Source organism: Corvus brachyrhynchos, unplaced genomic scaffold (genome assembly GCF_000691975.1).
Source record: "Corvus brachyrhynchos isolate BGI_N302 unplaced genomic scaffold, ASM69197v1 scaffold194, whole genome shotgun sequence".
Taxonomy (NCBI): Eukaryota; Metazoa; Chordata; class Aves; order Passeriformes; family Corvidae; genus Corvus; species Corvus brachyrhynchos.
In genome coordinates, this window is record NW_008237890.1 from 518,249 (window position 1) to 525,306 (window position 7,058).

The 7,058-nt window shown below is 37.4% G+C and overlaps 1 protein-coding gene across 1 annotated transcript in view; it reads left to right on the forward strand.

The window, feature by feature from the left end:
• The window catches only part of SLC1A1 (solute carrier family 1 member 1), a 37,528-nt gene that overhangs the window by 8,879 nt on the left and 21,591 nt on the right, over positions 1 to 7,058 (forward strand). The window lies entirely within an intron of this gene.

The window sequence follows — 7,058 nt, forward strand, 5'->3', positions numbered from 1 at the left end:
AAAGATCATAATAAAATGTTTGTGCCTACTGCCAAGAAGACAACACAATAGTCTCTTAGCAAACTGATATCCAGGGTCAGACATTTTTCTTTAAATCTTACCTGAAATTCCTTCTGGTTTATAATGATTTTAACCTTTTCATTGCCATAAACTGTTAATCTCCCATTCCATTCGTTCTACCTGGCATTTAGAAAGGTTCATTACAACTGTATTTTCAACCACATCCTAAATGATCCAAGACATCTCTCAGTATTTGGACTGTTGTAACTATTGTTGCATTCCATACCTTAGTCTGCTTGTTGGGTTTTTTTCAAATAACCTTTTTCCAATGCCTCTCCAAAGTTAAAAGACCAATATTTGACATGCTAATCCATGATCTAATTGAAGTCTCATTAGATCATGTAAGTAGAAACTGAGAACTTCCTGATTTTAATTTTTTGGCGATATTTAAATAGCATGAACAGATGCTTATGCATTACCTGCATGCATCTATCTCTCTTTCCCACTCTCTCTCTCCCACTGCCCCCCTGCCATGTGCTAGTTTTTTTCATTTCATTTGTAAGACATTCTTCTGTTGCATTTACACAATATACTAGTAGAATAACAATAATTTGTTCCAAAGAAGAGCAATTAATTAAATTTCTATCAAGTCTGTTGAAAAGGTACTTGCTACAAGCTGCCATAGAAATCCTTTTCCTTTACAGTAAGTAGCAATGCCATTTGATTAGAAGGGATAACTGCTGTTATAGAAGAATTGACAGAATAGGAACAGAAGACTTCTAGTAAAAATATTAAAGACCGTACATCATGAAAAATCTCATTTGAGAGACTGCATATCACTGTGTTTGGGGCTTCCATTTGCCATAGCTTTTTCATTATCTGATCTTCTCAGCCGACATCTGACTTGGAACTGTCCTCCTAATAACACTTAGCTATAGAGGTCCTTCAGTTAGCTGGGGAAAGACCAGTTGCAAAAAGTCCTTCTGAGCCCCCTGACACAGTACACCTGAGGAAAAAATAAAATTATGAGATGCATGTCAAGGGAAAGATGTTTGAGAATGATCTACAGGTAATCTGAGTCCTTTGTCTCAGATGAGCAGTGGATTCGTGGATAACATCATGCTGTGTGAAGTCCAGCGTGTGGGTGGTATTTCAGTAGACAGTTGTGAATTACTTATTTGGTCCTGATAATCTTGTTCATACACAAGGAATGTGGTATTGCGTTTCCCAGAGAGTTCCACAGAGCATCAGAGGAAAAAAAAGGAAATATTCACTGTTCAGCTTTTGGAAGAAGCAACAGAAATTGCTGTTGAACCTAGTTTGGAAACTAAAATTTCAGGGAGAATATGAAGAAAATGAGCTTTCAGGAGATTCATGACAGTCAGGGCAAATTTGTACTACAAAATCATGCAAATAAAAGGGCAAAATGGGAGATAAAGGGCTCAGAGTCTGAAATGGGAAGAGGAAAAAATCACAGATGACTCAAAAATGGCTTCAGTAAAACATAGGCTCTGAATTCACCTGTGTTACAGTGCTTCCCCCACCGCAGTTTTTGTCTGAATTGTATACAGAAGGACTTTCCCTTCAAAAGTGAGCACAGACTAAGGACAAAAGGAAATACTGGGCCAAGGACAAAAGGATGGAGGGCAACTGGCTTAGGAATCCTTTCTTTTGAGAAGCCCTGAGAAGAACATTCTTCTGAATTTATGTTAGAACTTAAACCCAAGTTTATAGGACAGCAGAAAGGACCTTTCTCTGTAGTGAAAAAGAAACTCTCTTATTTGTGTCTACCACCCAACTATTAAATAATGACAAAATTTACATGGAAATATGGTGAAATCTAGTCTTACATGTATGAGATATCTTCCATTCCTAGCAGTAGCTGATTAGAGTTGGTATAGCTCATGGAACAAGAATGCAATTTTGGATTCTCTTAGATACATAGAGGAATAAGAAAATAAGCAATAAGCTTGCTACACACTGCTTGTGCAAGCAGTAAGCTTGCTCAGCCCTGGAGCTAGAATTTGGTGTTCACTCCTCAGATAAAAAGCATGTCTGTCTTCTGAAGGTACAGGCCAAATACTGATTTAGTATTGGTAGTGTTTCTCATTGCAAGTAGAAGAAAAGTATGGCAACTAATTAAAATTTTTCACTTGTGTCTGAGAAAGATTGTTTTTATAGCCTGACCACCAGCTCTGTGATGACCAGTGGATTAAATGAGAACTCTCAGTACTAGGTAAATGACATTCCAAAACCACTTTGGAACAGAGGTCATACCACAGTCAGATGCAGCTGAAATTTTGATACTGCTCATGTCTTAAATTAGAAACGATCCCAGCTCCATCTTTTAAAGCCAAGAGACTTCATGCATTTCAGGCAGCTGTCCATTTATCAAAAACACTGTTTCAGTACTGGTTTGGGTTTTTCTTCCCTAGTATTTTTTAAAGAATAAATATTACCTTTTTGCAACGACACATAACATAGTGCATCCCAGCAATAAAGTAACTTTTCTATTTTTATATAAAACATTGTAGTCCCCTTAGAAGGATTGCCTATTGAAATTTTCTATAGGCATGTTAAGAGTCTCCTATGGTATTCTATTTTCATGTGTCTTATGCAACATTCTGTAAAAAAGTTTTGATCTCATGGATGTTCATCAATCATATAATTGCTATGATGTAGTGACTGCATACTTCAGCCAGAAGATCCGAAACGGACATGAAGAAATAAAGCGTGAAAGAAATATCTAGTGACCAGAGAAATTCCTCCATTAAAGCAATACGGTTGCTGGCAGTTCGGAGGAGTTTCAGAACTGCATTTTGCCTTTGAATCAGCATCATGGTCATAGCTGAGAAGGTGTAAAAGCCGTACAGGTCTGCTCTTCAGGAACTTCTGTTGTTATATTTTTGTTACAATAGGAAATTAGATAGGGAATTAGATATCAGAAGCCTGAGAGTACTGTGTACAGTTGATGTGCACCATACTTAAGGTGTTTTTCCTCAGAAATCAATTAGCTTCTAAAACTAACAGAGAAATTCACCATGTGGCTGACAGTAGTGTGAACTTGGAAGAACCTTTAGCCAGACTCATCCTTCTGGCCCTGGGTCACTTAAGGAGAACAACTTGCCGTCAGTGCTAGGAGCTGGCTAAGTGGCATTGAGGAAACTCACATCTTGATCCTCAAGTGTAGATGTGTTGCAAAAGGAGTTAAACAGCCTAGCCTTTTATGGATTATATGTAATGATCAATGTGTCGTGCAGATAAACTGATGATCCTGCCAGCTTCCACCAATCTTCAGAAGTTTGAGAACAGCTAAGAAGTACTGCAGGAGATGCACTTGATGATGACACTGTAATTTGTAGAGCAGCGTTAAAAAATGCCAGGGAGTTGAGGTATGACTGTTGCTGTTGAACGGAGTCAACCACTGCACCAAATTGTAGACGAAATCTCTCATAATGTACTGAAAAAGAGCACCTGGAAACACAAACCTGTGTGCACAGTTGCATGTATTCCACTCTGTAGAATAGTATGACAAATTCTAAGGATGTAGGTGTTATCCCCTAGGGAACTAACAAGATGATAAGCACTGGAAGTTAGAAGACCCCTGTGATTGTTTCCAGTCCTTCATGGAACACTTTTCACTCCCAGATCTCACAGGACCACAGGACTGGTCTCACAAGAGCATAGTGAGCAACTCTGAAATTACAGTGTTATACCTTGAGCCAGCGCCATTTGGCCGTTTGTACATATGCATCCTTACAGGCCTCTAAAGTGAACACATTTTATGTTCAGTGGCTACTGGTAAAAAATTCTGTAACACCATATTTCATATTTAAGCTTAGTTTTGTTTAAATCAGACTATTTCCTTAGGTAAAGTAGCTTTATACAGTAGTACTTCAGGGAAGTAGTTTTAAATATGTACAATAAAAAAAAAAATTGCTGCAGTGCAGTATTACACTTTATAGGGTTTTGAGGTCCTTATATGAGAAAGAGTAGAAGAGTTGATTTCTCTGATTGTTTGGATTTTATTATTTTTCCAAGTGTATGTGATGCAAAATAGAGAAAACTGGGCAAAAAAAGAGAGGAGTACTAAGTCCTTCAAGCTGGAGACTGTAACACAGAAAACATGGAAGGTGAATTGCAGAAGACTAGATAATTGATTCCAAAATTTTACTTCAGTTATTAAAACCTTAACTCTGTTCTTCTAGAATGATATGGGCAGAGAGGTAGATAGATTAACGGATTTTAATATCAGTTGGTGTTTTTTGTGATGATCTCACATAAGCCTTTTTGTATCATAGCCACAGAATTGCAGTCTATGCTTCAGTGGCTATAGCTGAATTAGGCAATATTTTTTAGGAAAATTTAAGGGACTAATCAGAAATACTGTAGTTTTGAAACACCCAGGGATGGAAGCAAATCCATCATTGTGTCTGTTCAAACTCTGCACAGTAATTATATTACCAGTTTATCTGTTCAAACATGTTTAAACTTAGAGATTGAGGGAAGAAAGAACAATTAAGTTAGTTGTAAAAGTTTAATGGTAATCCAAATTAGATAACCAAACTTAATTACACTGCTTTTGTGATCTAAATTTGAATGACACTACAGGCTTTCCTTTTGGAACAGTGTATGTGCCATCTTTCTTTGAGAAATAAGTTTACTTCGGAACTGAAATTACTGAAAGTTAGTACTACTAACTTTGTAGTTAGTAGTTGTATTAGTGCTTTGTTCAACACATCTTCCATTAACTCTTTTAGTTACGTCCAAAAAAATTGTAAAGCCATGGTGTAACTACAAAGGGAATCTTAATTTTCAGTTGTCTTGAGAAAAAGTCTAGTAGCTATCAATTATGTTATCAATTGCTCAGTCATGACAATAGGATATGTCTGGACGTAAGTCTATTATTATATATGATATTTTCCTATGTGTAACAAGCTTACATAAAAAAAAAAAAGGGGCTTAACAGCATACATCACCCAGTGCAAACCTGTGTCTGTGGCACTTGTGGTGAATGCTACTTCAGTCTCTAAATAGAAGCATCATTCTGAATAGAGGTCTCAGAGTACAGCAGCTTTCAAAAAGATGCAAACCCCACACCCATCATCCTTAGACATATTTTTACTTATTCCACCATGTCTGCCTGAATTGTTTGTGTGTTTTTGTGGTTACCAGCAAAGCAGCACCAACGTGACAATGGAAGGACTGGCTGGATCCTAGCACAGCTTGCTCACTAACAGGATCATTATCCAGTTTAAAAAGGCCAGAGCAAAGTTTACCCTTTGTACCTCTATAACTCTACTGCACATAACAGTTTGCAAAGGGACTTCATTTGGGGCCAGAAGAATGCCTGTCACAGGAATCTCATTTCATATTAACTGTAGGATCTTTTTAACTGACTACTCCATGGAAATAACCTTGCATGATTATTAGGCTCTTAACTAAGTCAACAAGACTGTCAGGCAAAAAAAAAAAGCTACCAACAAATATGAAGGCCCAAGTTTTAGAATAAAATTCCATTATTTCCAGGTTTTATGAACTTTTCCTTAGAAGATATGGAATGGTGGCAATACCTGTTTGTTTTAAAAACATGATGTGAATTCTTCCAAGTTAATTTATCGGATGCAGAAGTTTCAACATTGACAGCCTTTGAAAACAGGGCTGTCCACAGAAAGCATTATTTATTACTATCAGTGTGAATTGACACAATCAGGTAACCAAGAGAATGGCCAAGTGACAGCTGAAATGCAAAGAGTAGATTTATTTTGTTACCTCACCAACCGTGCCAGGTGGCAGAGGCATGTGGGGACAGAGGCTCCCTTAGGCTCAGCTCACCCCAGCAGCCAGCTCAGGGGAGAGCTCTCAGCCTGCTTTGCTATAACAGAAGGCTTCCTGTCTCTCTGTGAGAGCATGTTATCTCTCCACAGGAATTCCACTTCTCAAAACAGCCACAGGATGAACCACACTAGGCATAATAAATTGAGTTTTCCCACACTGACATTTTTAGCATTCCCAGCTGCAAGGTCACTTTGGTCTAAACTATGCCCTTCTCCTTGCCAAATCTTCCAGTTTTAGCCCTTCCCTCCCAAAACTATCCATTCTCAGGAGTTCTTGCTGCCATGATTTCCACAGCTGAGCCCACAGCAATGGAAAAGTCCTTTTTTCTTCCTTTTTTTTTCCATAGTTCCGAAGGTGAGAAATAGAAATCTTGGCCCAGATTCTGTGTCCATTCTGTTATTCATGCCTCAAAAAATATCCTTATTGCTGACAGCTTCCTGTAATAGCTGTGGCATTGTTTTTCTGTGCATTGATCTGTATTCCTCTGCCATATGAATAGTTCATTAATCATCCTTATTTGCTCTACAAGTGGGAGAATCTTTACATCATGATTTCAGTATATATGTGTAGTTCTTCTGTACTCCATCTGATGATACACTCTCCCATGGAAGATCCAAGATAATCAGATTCTGAAATAAAATAACCTTCATTCTCCCCTCCGAGTATTGTTTGCATTTTGAATAACAATTAACAGAACTAGTAAGACATTATATGAGTACTCTAGGCACAAGGTGTCAGTGCTGTTAATATACCTTCTGAAAGAGACATCAACACATGGTTAAACTGTGCTTGCTAAGATCCTTTTTGAGCTCAAAGATCAGTAAGTTACATGTATGTCAGATCTCTTGATTTTTCTTCCTTCACTTTTGAAACTATTCTTTTCCTACAAAATCACGCATCTCTGAGGCTAAATATCCTCCTGGTTGCTTTTGTATACAAAGGAACCTAGCCAGTCTTTGATAAACTAACTCAATAAACATACAAATATAAAGGGATCACAAATGTATAATAAAGAGATAGCAGTGAATTATTAACTAATGTTGTTATAAACAGACAAGTTTTGGAGTCACAATGCTCATTTTGCCCTGATTACTGAGTTGTATGTGTACACATATAACTTTTATAAATCTTTTAAACAATTAAAAAATACTTCACAAGAAGCGTCATTGAATATTGTTGCCAGAAGTTAAGTTGACCTCAGTATAACATCTGTCTCAGCA